We start from the raw sequence: 14,587 nt of genomic DNA, 5'->3' as shown, positions 1-14,587 counted from the left end.
ATAAGAGATGTCTCCAAGTCAAAAGAGCGTGCACAACTGCCGCCAACTCAAGATCATGAGTGGGGTAGTTCTTCTCATTAGGCTTCAACTGGCGGGAGGTATAAGCAACAACTTTATTCTCTTGCATCAACACTGCGCCAAGACCTTGGAGAGAGGCATCACAAAAGACCTCGTACGGCTTGGATTCATCAGGCGGAGTCAGAACTGGAGCAGTGATCAATTTCTCTTTCAAAGTGTTGAAAGCAATGTCACAATCTGGAGACCAAATGTACTTGACATGCTTCTGGAGAAGATTACAGAGAGGCTTTGCGATCTTGGAGAAGTTTTCAACGAATCTTCGACAGTAGCTTGCGAGACCGAGGAAGCTACGGAGTTGCTTCATGTTCTGAGGAGGTTCCCAATTCACAATTGCAGACACCTTCTCAGGATTCACCGCAATGCCCTTGGCAGAGATGATATGACCAAGATAAAGAACCTCATCGAGCCAAAATTCGCACTTGGGGAACTTGGCGTAGGAATTGTGTTCCCTCAACTTATCGAGTACCAAACGCAAGTGCTTGGCATGATCTTCCTTGTTCTTCGAGAAAACCAGAATGTCGTCAAGATAGACCAAAACGAAGTCATTGGTGTAGGCGTTGAAGATGAAGTTCATCATGCGAGAGAAAGTCGGAGGAGCGTTGACGAGGTCAAAAGACATGACAGTGTATTCATATGAACCATAGCTTGTCCTGAAAGCCGTCTTGGGAATATCTTGCTCACGGATTCGAATCTGATGATAACCCATACGGAGATCAAGCTTGGAGAATACTTGGGCACCTTTGAGTTGTTCGAACAGCTCGTTGATGTTGGGAAGTGGGTATTTGTTCTTGATGGTCTTCTTGTTCAATGGACGGTAATCAACACAAAGTCGGTCTGTTCCATCCTTCTTCTTCACAAAAAGAACACCACAACCCCACGGAGAAGAACTAGGCCGGATGAGACCCATTCTCTCTTGAATATCGAGTTGCTTCTTCAGCTCCTTCAACTCTTCAGGTCCGAGCTTGTAAGGATGCTTGCACACTGGTTCCGTGCCAGGCTCAAGATCAATGACGAATTCAACTGGCCGGTGCGGAGGCATTCCTGGAAGCTCTTCTGGAAAGACGTCTTGATATTCGCAAACGACTGGAATCTGTGAGATAGCATCCAGTTCACCCTTCTCATTGAGAGAAAACAGACGGATGGTATTATCCCAAGCGGCAAAGACAATTACATCCTCAGACGAATGAGTCAATTGAATCTGCCTGGCTGCACAGTCAAGATGTGCCTTGTGCTTAGAAAGCCAATCCATTCCGAGAACAAGATCAATATCCGAGTTTCCAAGAACCATTGGGGGAGAAAGAAACTTGTAGTCGCCCAAGGTGATAGTAACATCTGGCACCTCCCAGACTTGCACTCAAACGTTTGCCAGGAGAAACGATATCCATTTGTTTACCCAAATGAGACGAAACGAACTCATGCTTGGTAAAAAATGGCTTTGACATGAAACAATGCGATGCACCAGTGTCAAAAAGAATTCTTGCGGGAATATCGTTAACAGGAAGGTTACCCATGATGACATCTGATGAGTCCTTTGCCTGAGCTGCGTTCATCAAGTTGACCTTGGCGTGCTTGGGGTTATGCTTGACCACAGCTATACTTGCCGATCTGACAGGAGGAGGAGGAAGACGCCTCTGGTTGAAACACTTGTTGGCATAGTGACCCTTCTGTTGGCACTTGTTGCACATGACCTCTAAAAGCGGACGGTGATACAGAGCACTCAATCTTGGAGCTTGAGACGAAGTCTTGTTCTGAAAGCCAGGGTTGGGTGGGTGGGAAGATCCATTGCCACCTTTGCTCTTTTGCTGATACGGCTGACGGAACGGAGGAGGAGGAAGCCAATACTTCTGCTGCTTGGCCACTTGAGTAGAGGAAGAAGGAGTAGCATCCCTGACTCACTTCTTGGAAGCATCACACCTCAGTTGAGCGGCCTCTTGCTTCAGTGCCATGTTGTAGAACTCATCGTACCTCAAGGGCTCAAAGAGAACAAGAGCTAGCTGAATTTCTTCTCTGAGACCACCCCTGAACTGGTATATCATGCTCTTCTCATCAGGCTTGTCCTGCTTAGCAAAGCGGGCGAGCTTCTGAAACAACTTGTTATAGTCATAGACAGACAAAGAGCCTTGCTTCAGGTTGCGGAATTCCTCACGCTTGCTTTCAACCACGCTCTGAGGAATATGATGAGCTCTGAAATCTTGACGGAATTCATCCCAGGTGATCACACGTCCACCTCTGGAATCCTTGTACTGTGGAACCATTCTGCAGCTTGATCTTTAAGTTGGAAGGAAGCGAACTTGACGAAGTCCTCAGGCCTGACGTTACTGCACTCGAAATGCTTGCACACATCCACAAGCCAATCGTCAGCATCTGTTGCCTCAACACAATTGCTGAAAGTCTTTGGCCCATTAGCAAGGAACTGGTTGAGTGAAGCAAAGTGATTCTGATTGTTGCCTTGGTTCCCTTGGTTGCCTTGATTGCGCTCTTGAAGAATTTGCATGATCAACTGTGTGTTTGCATTGGTTGCGGCCATCACAGCTTGCCATGCCTCTGGAGGAGGTGGAGGTGGTGGCGGATCAGGATTCGGAGTCGTGCGCGTTGGAGGAGCCATCCTGAAGAGGTTGACATCCATTAGCACATTGATAGACAAATATTGAAGCTGAATCCAACGGAATGAAAATTGCAACATATAGTCTTCACATCCGAACAAAATGAACGAATGCATTCCCCTTGAAATGGTCACATATCCATAAATTGAGAAGCCACTTAGAATTTAGGTAGAGAAATAAATCAACAAGGTACGGATCAAGAACGAATAATCGGTAAGAAATCCCAATCTCAAACCAATATCCGTGGAAGAAGAACTAGAGCTACAAGAATTCCCACCTATGAAACTCCCGAACCTTTCCGGTTATGCAATCAGGTGTTGGTGATACAGGGGAAGCATAATATCTCACCCAAATCTAGCAAATCCTACATCCAGCTATATCCATCCTTCAACACATAACCGAGAAAAAACTTCGGAAACCATCTACCTCAACCTTCGAAAAGCATCCGTTATACAAGTTATGGCGATACTCCCGAACTCCCGCCCCAGTACTGGGTGGCGTCGAGGTTATCTCACCAACGAACTGCATAAAAGAGATTTTCGATGTTGGCGTACTAGACTCAGGTATTCCAGAACTGCAACGATAAATTATGACGGCAACACCTCAGAGGTCAACTCCCCGGGACACTTCCACAAAACCCCTGACAGGAGGCGCCAAGATAATGTTCTCGTCATAAAACCATCAGAATGATTCCAAGATACCCGCGTGATCCTAATTTTTTTTAGTGAAATTTGAGAAGAGAAGAGTCAAAACTCTACGTCAGGATGCCTTACCAGAGCGATGAGGAGACTGGGAAGTAAAAAGAATTCCTAAACTCTCCTCTATATAATTCCTAAATGACTCAAAACATTTTTCTAGACACAACTCGGCCTCTAAAAACGATCAAGCAATGGGGCTCCTAAGGTCGGAGAAGGCTCTTATACCAACTTGTAACACCCTCGATGTGACTATATCTCCCACGTGTCGAGGCACGACTTAGAGGCATAATCGCATTGAAGGCATATGTCGCAAGTTAGGCAATCTTCACAACATCCCATGTAATATAGATAATAAAAGGGGAGATAACATAGTTGGCTTACACTCGCCACGTCAATCAAGGTACATAAATAACATTACATCATCCAAACACTCATGGCCCGACTACGGCGCCAAAATAAAAGATAACCCAACATGCGACACGGTCCCGATCACCCCCAACTGGGCACCACTACTGATCATCAGGAAAGGAAACATAGTATCGTTGAGAGTCCTCGTCGAACTCCCACTTGAGCACGAGCACGTCACCTGGAGTGGAATCATCAGGCCCTACATCTGGTGTAATAGTAATCTGTGAGCCACAGGGACTCAGCAATCTCGCACCCTCGCGATCAGGACTATTTAAGCTGAATAGGCATGGCAAGGTAAATATGTGGAGCTGGAGCAAGCGACTAGCATATATGGTGGCTATCCTGTTCGCAAAACAGAGCGAGAAGAGAAGGCAAAGCGCGAGCGAGAAACTAGAGGATAACCTGCGCAAACATTACTCCAACACCGTGTCCACTTCCCGGACTCCGCCGAGAAGAGGCCATCACAGTAACACACTCAGTTGGTTCATTTTAATTAAGTTAAGGTTCAAGTTATCTACAACCGGACATTAACAAATTCCCATCTGCCCATAACCGCGGGCATGACTTTCGAAAGTTCAAATCCCTGCAGGGGGGTCCCAACTTAGCCCATGACAAGCTCTCACGGTCAACGAAGGAATAAACCTCCTCCCAAGACGTTCCGATCAGACTCGGTATCTCGGTTCTTCAAGACACTTCGACAGGTTAAAACAAGACCAGTAACACCGCCCGAATGTGCCGACAAATCCCGATAGGAGCTGCACATATCTCGTTCTCAGGGCACACCCAGATAGGTCAAGCTACGAGTAAAACCAACCCTCGAGTTTCCCCGAGGTGGCCCCGCAGGCTGCCTGGTTCGGACCAACACTCAGAGGAGCACTGGCCTGGGGGGGGGGGTTTAAAATAAGATGACCCTCGGGCTCCGGAAACCCAAGGGCAAAGAGGCTAGGTGGCAAATGGTAAAACCAAGGTTGGGCATTGCTAGAAAAGCTTTAATCAAGGCGAACTATCAAGGGATTCCCATTATAACCCAACCGCGTAAGGAACGCAAAATCCGGGAACATAACACCATATGATGGAAACTAGGGCGGCAAGAGTGGAACAAAACACTAGGCGAGAGGCCGAGCCTTCCACCCTTTACCAAGTATATAGATGCATTAAGATAACATGGCAATATAATGATATCCCACCAAGTAAAATAAGGTTCCAACAAGGAACGGTCTCCAATCTTCACCTGCAACTAGCAACACTATAAGAGGGGCTGAGCAAAGCGGTAACATAGCCAATCAACGGTTTGCTAGGACATGGTGGGTTAGAGGTTTGACATGGCAATTTGGGAGGCTTGAAATCAAGTGGTAGGCATCGTGGCATAGGCATAGCAAAAGAGCGAGCAAACTAGCATAGCAAAGATAGTAGTGATTTCGAGGGTATGATCATCTTGCCTGCACAGTTGTCAGAGTTGACTGGATCCTCGAAAGCAAACTCAACGGGCTCCTCATTAGCGAACTTGTCTCCCGGCTCTACCCAAACAAGACAAACAAGCAACAAGGACACAATCAACCACGTGCAAGGATCAAACAAAAGATGCAAGGATGGTATGCTATGCGGGATGCGATGCGAGATGCATATGCAAGATTTAACAAAGAGTGCATGAACCTGGCCTCAACATGGGAATCCAAGTGAGCCACTAGAAATATGAGATGAAATCGCTTGAAAACGATATAAAGAACGCCGGAATCGGAGTTACGGTTTGGAAATGGCAAGCAATTCAAATATGACACCGGTCTGCGATTTACAGCAAGTAGCCATCTAAATGCAACAAGATGAACATGCTACAGCACCCAAACATGGCATAAAAATACATGGCAGGGATGCACTCATGCTGCTTAACAAAAGTCTAGCACTGAGCTATGGCCAATTCATCCATTAACAGGTTCAAACAAGCATGGCAAAAAGGCATATGGCAAACAGATTTCAGACTTAGTGAAATTAACACTTGTCTGGAATTTCAGATCAGGTAGCACACTTCGGAGCAACAAAACTACATGCTACAGGACCTGTACATGGTAAAGTAAAGCATGGCATGGAGCTACTCAAAGATCTTAACAAAAGTCCCTTAGTGACCTTGAGCCAAAAGGGATCAGAAAATACAATTGCAAGCATGTGAACATGGCAAAAACATAATCAGATCACAGGCTTAGTGAAAACTGGAGCATGCTGAAAACAGATATCAAGTAGGCATGTTTACGAGCTCGATGCACTCACTACGGAGCAAGTAATGACCAACTAAGCATACATCCATCAAGAATACACAAAATACAAGCTAGAAATGGCAAGAACAATAGCATATCATGTACGGATCAACTACAACATCATCGGCAAAATCGCTAACAAGTAGACAATCTACCCAGATTCACGAAGTAGCAAAAGTAGAGCTCGATTGACTCAAGCTAGGGTGCTCCATAATTGCAAACAAAGACATTGATGGATAGAGCACTACAAGATTTACAAAACATCCTTACTGATCATCCTCAAAAGAGGCACGGATCACTAGGAAACAACATGAACATATGGCCATATGAGATAAACAACTCAAAGACTTAGTGGAACATATGGCCATATGAGATAAATGCTAAGTCCCTGAAATCAGCATTACCAAGTGCCTCACTTTGCAAGCTTGTGCTAGTCACCACACACATCACAAAAATACATGGGTTGCACCTCTGGAAAGATGGCAAAACCTTTAACAAAACATATGTAGAGCTCATGGGCATATCATGCACACAATATCCATGGCAAAAATGACAAATATCTAAATGGAGCAGCAGATCTGACAAATATCCCAAGTAGCACTCTTCTAACAACATTTCGGGCATCAAGATGAACTCAAATGAAAATGATGCAATGGAATGAAATGATGTACTCTCTGAGGCGAACATTTTGATATGCTATATGCATGAATCGGAGCTATGGATGCAAAGTTACGATGCGATGAACATGGCAAGATAAATAGGGTTTCGGGGGAAAAAGTCAACCGAGGCAATTTTGGATCTGAGATCTGCACGCTTCCCGATGACGGCTGGAATCCTGTTCGCCAGAGAGGAAACGGCGGCGGCCGGAGTCGTTGGACTCGGAGGAATGCGAGGCCGAGGGGAGGAGAGGCCGGGGCGGCGCCGGCGAGTCCTGGCGGCGGCGGTCGGTGAGGAAGCCGGGCGGCGAGGGGCGCGCGCTCCCTACTCCGACCGGCGAGGTCACGACGGCCGGCCGGACGAAGCGCAGCGGAGCGGCGAGGTGAAGGCGGCGGCGCGAGGTAGAAGAAGGGCGGCGGGGCGCGGGCGCCGTTGCGGGAGAGCTCGGGCCGTGGGGGCCGGAGGCGGGCCCGGCGGGCCGGCGGCATGGGGGCGGGGGACGCGCCAATGGGGTGGCGACACGTGGCGGCGGCGGGGCAAGTCGGACACGTCCGGCCTGAATCGGACGTGTCCGGCGGCGAGAGGTGGGAGGAGACTAGGTTAGCGTTGGAAATGACCCAAAATTTCGGGGAGGGACCTATTTATAGAGGTAGGAGGAGCTAGGAAGATCCAAATGAGGTGCGGTTTTCGGCCACACAATCGTGATCGAACGACCTAGATGATGGAGAAGGTTTTGGTGGGTTTTGGGCCAACTTGGAGGGATGTTGGGCTGCAACACACACGAGGCCTTTTCGGTCCCTCGGTTAACCGTTGGAGTATCAAACGAAGTCCAAATGGTACGAAACTTGACAGGCGGTCTACCGGTAGTAAACCAAGGCCGCTTGGCAAGTCTCGGTCCAATCCGGAAATGTTTAATCCCCACACACGAAAGAAAGCTAGAAATGACCACCGGAGGAGAACGAAGCGCCAGAATGCAAAACGGACAACGGGGAAAAAGCTCGAATGCATGAGACGAACACGTATGCAAATGCAATGCACAAGAAGACATGATATGAGATGCATGACAATGATAAAACACACAGGGACAAAGACCTGAACCCGAGAAAATAAAATAACTTAATGCCAGAAACGGCAAGAGTTGGAGTACAAATTGGGAAAGTCATATCCGGGGTGTTACAGCAGCCTTGCTAGCGCAGCGAGAAGTGCATGAGGCAGAGGGTGAGCAGAGACTGGCTGAGTCAGAGAAGGACCAGGATAGCAATGAGCACGGTAACGAGAGCAACCCCAAGGATGCTGCAGGGAAGGAAGTGGTGCAGCACCCGGTGTACTTCGTCAACTCCTTGTTACAGGGGGCTAGATTGAGGTACTCTGGCATGTAGACGTTGATCTTTGGTCTCATCATGGCCTCAAGGAAATTGCGCCACTACTTCCAAGCCCATGAGATCACGGGTGTTACCCGTTTTCTGTTGCAAAGGATACTCCGAAACCCTGATGCTACCGGAAGAATAGTGGAGTGGGCTTTGGAGTTATCCAGTTTTGGTTTGATGTTTGAGAGCACATCAACTATTCAGAGCAGGGTATTGGCAGAGCTTATTGCAGAATGGACGCAAACCCCTAATGAGGAAGTGACGGAGACAACTATTCCCAGCAAGGAATCGCCCCAAGAATGGATTATGTATTTTGATGGTGATTTTTCTCTACAAGGTGCAGTAGCTGGCATGCTTCTTGTCGCCCCCTCCGGGGAGCACTTGAAGTACGTCATCCAAATGCACTTTTCCCAAGAAGAAGCAACCAACAATACAACTGAGTATGAAGGGCTCCTTGCCGGTCTCAGGACTGCAGCTGAATTGGGAATTAAGTAGCTGATCATCTGAGGAGATTCACAACTTGTGGTGAGACAAGTCATAAAGGATTAAGAAAGTCCACTTGTCGGTGCAACAGACCTTGGGTCCATCGCCCAGACTGTGTACATGCACGGGAACAAGATTTAAGCACCAGTCCAAGTCAGAAATTAAAGGACCAAGAGATTCGAAGAACCAACATGCAGTTTAGAAGGACCAAGATCAAGCTAGAGGAGCAAGATATCGGCAAGAGAAAGGCCTCCATTGCCGAGTAGGCGAGCCTGGCAAGGAGCAAGGCCACCGCCAGAGGCAGGCGACCCAGGCACCCCGACAAGGTTAGCTAGGGGTCGCGGCCACCAACCACTCAAGCACGACCCACATCGTCAATCAGTGTGGTGTCAAGCCGCGGGGTGATTAAGTGGCAGCCATTCGCCACATGGCAGCCATTTCCTATAGAAGAAACCCACATATTACACCCGTCCTGCGATGTGTCAAGAGAACAGGCGCGGAGCTGGCAAGATAGCCTGGGAAGCTTTGCTGGGCAACCAGTGATGTGACACTAAGCGGTGCATTTAATGCACCCTGTCAGCCTGCAGAGTTAGGTATGATAGCAATTTTTGCTAGCATATCGGTGGATAATGAATACTTTACCATTGTGATGACCCTTAATCTTTAAAAGGAGGCCCATGGCACCCATAGGAGGGGTTAGGAGGTTAGAAAGTTGACAAACCCATACGCGCATAGTCACAACAACCCATAGGCAAGCCCCGCCGGGCAAGTGTACTACACCTTACCACTTCCATTCCACCATCAATCCACCAAAGCAGGAGTAGGGTCTTACACCACACGGCGGCCCGAACCTGGGTAAATTGCTTGTGTGCTCTCTGTCGTGCTACCGTGCACTGGTCTGCTCTTTGTGCAACACGACGTCCCCCTGCCGAACCAGCAAGGGGCCTCCTAGTCCCATAGGTGGTCGTGGATATCCCGCGACATCTTTGGCGCGCTAGGTAGGGGGCTCGCTTGCGCGAACCTGTAAGCGTGCGTAGCGCGTCATCTTCATCACCATCTTCGTCTTCAACAATACCCACGACCATGACTCCTAAGAAGAAGTCTGGCCCTTCAGCCCATCCGCCCACCTCGAAGGCTCCACCACCAGCAGCCTCTAATGCCTCGGAGGATGCGGGGGCAAGAGAGGACATGAACACTGCTGGGGGCGCGATTGGGGCAGGTGGCGCCATCGCCAATCCCCCCACGGCCGGCACGGGGGTTGGAGATGTCGAAGGAGAACATCATAAGCAATGCCTTGGCGGTCATGCTCCACAAGCTGCGGGCGAGGGGGTCACTCTGTCTGCACCCCCCTCCTCCCACTGACAGGCACAGCCGCAGCAAATGGCGCTCGGTCTGGGGTGAGCCATCACCCTCCGGCCGCCCCATCGCGGGAGCGACCGCGGCCCATGCACCTCCTCCCGGATGAGCCGACCGGACCGCTGCGCCCGACGGAGCAGCTAACCCTCAAGCACCACCGCCACGCGACCCCGCTGCCCAGGTGATCATCCCACAGCTGCGTGGATGCGACACCACAGCCGTCACCGCTGCTGGCACCGTCTGGAGCCAGGCGATGGTGCGGTCAACGTCATCAAAATCTATGCCAAGCACATCCTTGGAGGCTATGGCGCGAGCTCTGTTGCTACTAAGGTTCCCGCCAGCGGCCAAGTAGATGGATGAGTGGCGTGCCGCCATCTAGATCGTGCTCGGTTTCACCAAAGCTGGGGGCTCAGGATGAGCTGGTGTGCCAAGACGTCCCCAAGCGTCAACGACCGCCCATACGGCTGGCCGAATGGAGGGGGCCATCCCCACAGTGTAGTCCCAACCATGGCAGCTGATGCGGGCGCAGCTGAATCAAGACCTCGACGACGTCTCGATGTCCAGTTGTGACCCTCGAGCACGTCCAGGCCAACGTCAAGCCCTAGAGGATAGGCGGCGGGGAGACGCGCATGTCTTCATATATTAGCGCCATGATGACACCCGCCAGATCGACGGGTGCGGCGGGCTCAATGTCGACGAGCCTTTGCTCGGTGTTGGCGGGTCCCTACCTTTTGAGGTTGGCTACCCTACCTTTACACAAGAGCTGCGGCAAGTCCGTTGGCTGTTCGTTCACACGTTCAAGCCAAAGATACCTGAGAAGTACGATAGGAGGCTGAACCCGACAGAGTTCCTGAGCATCTACACCATTACTGTTCAAGCTGCCGGGAGGAGAGATGAGAAGGTGTTCGCCAATTACTTCCCATTGGCCCTCAATTCCAATGTGAGGTCTTGGCTGATGCACCTGGCAGAGAACTCCATTTCATCACGGGCGGACCTATGCCACGAGTTCATCGGTGCCTTTACCGGTGTCCACCAAGAGCCCGGCAGACCTAGCGACATGCAACTTCTCAAGCTAAAGGAAGGAGAAACTCTCTGCAAGTATTTACAACAATTCAGTAAAGTTCATAGGAATATTCCAAATATCCATCCGGCAGCCGTCATAGAAGCCTTCCAGTCCAATGTGTGCAACTGTCGCATTCGTTCTAAGATGAATGTGTGCTTTCCCAAGACGGTGAAGGAGCTATACACGCTGGTGGATAAGTGTGGTCGGATGGAGGAAGGAAGGACATTGCCAGAGAGGAGGATTGCATCAATGTTGATTCAAAGGATAAAGATGAATCAACCAGTCAGAGGAAGGGCAAGAAGCACAGTAAGAAGCCAAGAGATAAGGCAGTGATAACTGTAGAAGGTTCGGGCACACCTAGTACCGGCAAGAAGGCCAATGCTGAGGCACCCAGCAAGGAAGTTGCCGCTTGCACAACCTGCTAGGGAGCCGCTACCGCCAAGAAAGCTGGGAAAGGCGAGGGCCCGTACTGCAAGATCCACCGGACCAAGGGCCATGACCTTCAGGAGTGTTACCAGGTTGAGCAACTTGATAAGAAACGAAGGGCAGAATATGATAAGCATCACAAGGAAAAAGGTCAGAATGCCACTGGCGGAAAGGGCCAAGGCGGTGAAGCAAATCGCCCCGGCAAGCCCTTTCGAACCAAGGAAAACCTGCCAGGGGTCAAGAGAAGGAAGTATGTGATGATGGGAGTGATTAAGGGAATGAAGAGGAAGCCAGTGAGCACGAATTTCAGAAGACCACTGACGCCCTATGCATTGACGGGGGTGCATCTTTGCATGCCTCCCACAGCCAGCTCAAGCGATGGGCACGAGAGATCAATGCCGTGGAGCCAGCACAAGAGGCCCGGAAACCGCTCAAATGGTCCTGCACGCCAATCATCTTTCATGAGGAGGATCATCCCGGCCACACCACTGCGGTAGGATGCTTGCCATTGTTGGTCTTCCCGACAATTCGAACCTCAATGTCACAAAGATGCTAGTGGATGGCGGGGCCGGGTTGAATCTGATTTCCCCACTAGTCATCAACAAGCTTCGGATTGGAGAAGAAGAGCTATAGGTCATCGGCATATTTCAAGGAGTTAACCACGACAGGAGCCATCCTAGAGCGCAGATTATGTTGCTGGTGACGTTTGTGGCAGAGCTGAACTACCAGACAGAGAAGGTTATGTTTGATGTGGTTGATTTCCCCTGCCGTACAATGGGATTCTTGGGCGCCCGGCCCTTGGCAAGTTCATGGCAGCATCCCAGTATGCTTATAACACTCTGAAGATGCCTGGGCCACTGGGAATCATCACTATCCCATCAGATGAGAAGGATGTCGTTATCTGCATGGACAAGATGTACCAAGATGCAGTCGCAGTAGAGGCTGCGGCAGCAACATCCCCTGCCAAGGAAAGCAAAGGAAATAAAAGGGATTGTAGGATCTCCGGCAAGGAGTCCGGGAAGCGTGCCCCCTCCGAGTGCATAGCACCCTTTGACGACATGCCGGAGTGTTCCAACAGCAAAAGATCCAAGGTTGTTGCACCCCAAGTGAAGATGGTCCTAGCAGGGCTGGCTGGCGTTGATGGTACTTTCACCATCAGCGCCACCGTTGATGAAAAATAGGAAAGCACGCTTGTTGCCTTCCTGTGGGCGAATATCGATGTGTTTGCCTGGCAACCATCTAATATCCCCGGTCTTCCCAGGGAGGTAATGGAGCACCACCTTGCTGTCTGCCCACACGCCCGACCTGTCAAGCAAAAAGTCCAGAAGCAGGCCATGGAAATGCAGCAATTTATTGCTGAGGAAATTAAGAAACTGGAGGCAGCTGGTTTGGTTAGAGCAGTACTGCATCCTACATGGCTAGCAAATCCAGTTGTAGTCCGGAAAGCAAATGGGCAATGGAGGCTTTGCATTGATTTCACAGATCTCAACTAGGCTTGCCCGAAGGACCCATTTCCCTTGCCACGTATCGACCAGATTGTGGATTGCACTTCAGTGTTTGATTTTCTCTCCTTTCTGGACGCGTATTACGGATATCACTAGATCTTTATGTCCAAAGAAGATGTAGATAAGACATCTTTCATCGCTCCATGTGGTACATACTACTTTGTCCACATGCCATTCAGACTAAAGAGTGCTGGATCTACTTTCGCAAGAGCAGTTCAGATTGGTTTTGAGCCACAGTTACACGAAACATAGAAGGCTATAAGGATGATATCGTGGTTAAAACCAAGGATAAGACCACTCTTATCCAGGATTTGGAGGAGACATTAGCTAATCTGCGCAAGATCAACTTGAAGCTTAATCTAGAGAAGTGTGTGTTTGGTGTTCCCTCCGGCAAGTAGCTTGGTTTCTTCGTGTCACACGGGGGATCGAAGCTAACCCTGATAATATCAAAGCAAACAAGCAGATTCAAGCACCAATGACATTTAAGGATGTGAGGCGCTTGACGGGATGCGTTGCCACGCTAAGTAGATTCCTTTCCAAGTCTGTCGAGCGTGCCCTACCATTATTTAAAATTTTGAAGAAGGCAGGGCCTATGAAGTGGACACCGGAAGCAGATGCAGCTCTGCAGGAGATGAAAGCCTACCTATCGTCTGTGCCTACCTTGGTTGCGCCCAAACCCCAAGAGCCGTTGTTGCTATAGTTGGCGGAAACCAACCAAGTGGTTAGTGCGGCCTTGGTAGGACAGCGAGAAGTGGATAAGGCAGAAAGTGGGCAGATAACGGCAGAGTCAGAAAAGGATCAAGACAATAGTAAGCACGACAACAAGAGCAACCCCAAGGACGCGGCAAGTAAGAAAGTGGTGCAGCACCCTGTGTACTTCGTTAGCTCCTTTTTGTAGGGGGCTAGATCAAGGTACACTGGCATGCGGAAGTTGATCTTTGGTCTCATTATGGCCTCATGGAAATTGTGCCACTACTTCCAAGCCCATGAGATCACGGTTGTCACTCGTTTTCCGCTGCAAAGGATACTCCAAAACCCTGAGGCTACCGGCAGAATAGTGGAGTGGGGTTTGGAGTTATCCAGCTATGGTTTGAAGTTTGAGAGCACATCAACTATTCAGAGTAGGGCGCTGGTAGAGTCTATTGCAAAATGGACGCCAAACCCTGATGATGAAGTGACAGTGACAGCAATCCCCGGCAAGGAATCACTCCAAGAAGGGATTATGTATTTTGATGGTGCTTTTTCCCTACAAGGTGCAGGGGCTAGCATGCTTCTTGTTGCCCCCTCCGGGGAGAACTTGAAGTACGCCGTCCAAATGCACTTTGCCCGGGAAGAGGCCACCAACAATACAGCTGAGTATGAAGGGCTCCTTGCCGGGCTCAAAATTGCAGCAGAATTGGGAGTCAAGAAGTTGATCATACGAGGAGATTCACAGCTTGTGTTGAGACAAGTCAATAAGGATTATCAAAGCCCATTGATGGAAGCATATGTCGAGGAAGTGAGGAGATTGGAGGAGCACTTTCATGGGTTACAAACAGAGCACATACCCCATGCGGAAAACAGCATAGCTAATCACGTATCAAAGTGTGCTACGCAGAAGCTTCCTATGGAACCAGGAACTTTTGTTCTCCGTCTCCCTCAGACCTCTGTATCACCAGTAAAATTGGCCCAGAAAAGGAGAAAGTTGGACTACG

This window comes from Triticum dicoccoides, chromosome 2A (genome assembly GCF_002162155.2).
Source record: "Triticum dicoccoides isolate Atlit2015 ecotype Zavitan chromosome 2A, WEW_v2.0, whole genome shotgun sequence".
NCBI classification, from domain to species: Eukaryota; Viridiplantae; Streptophyta; class Magnoliopsida; order Poales; family Poaceae; genus Triticum; species Triticum dicoccoides.
Note: the sequence above shows the minus strand (reverse complement) of the source record.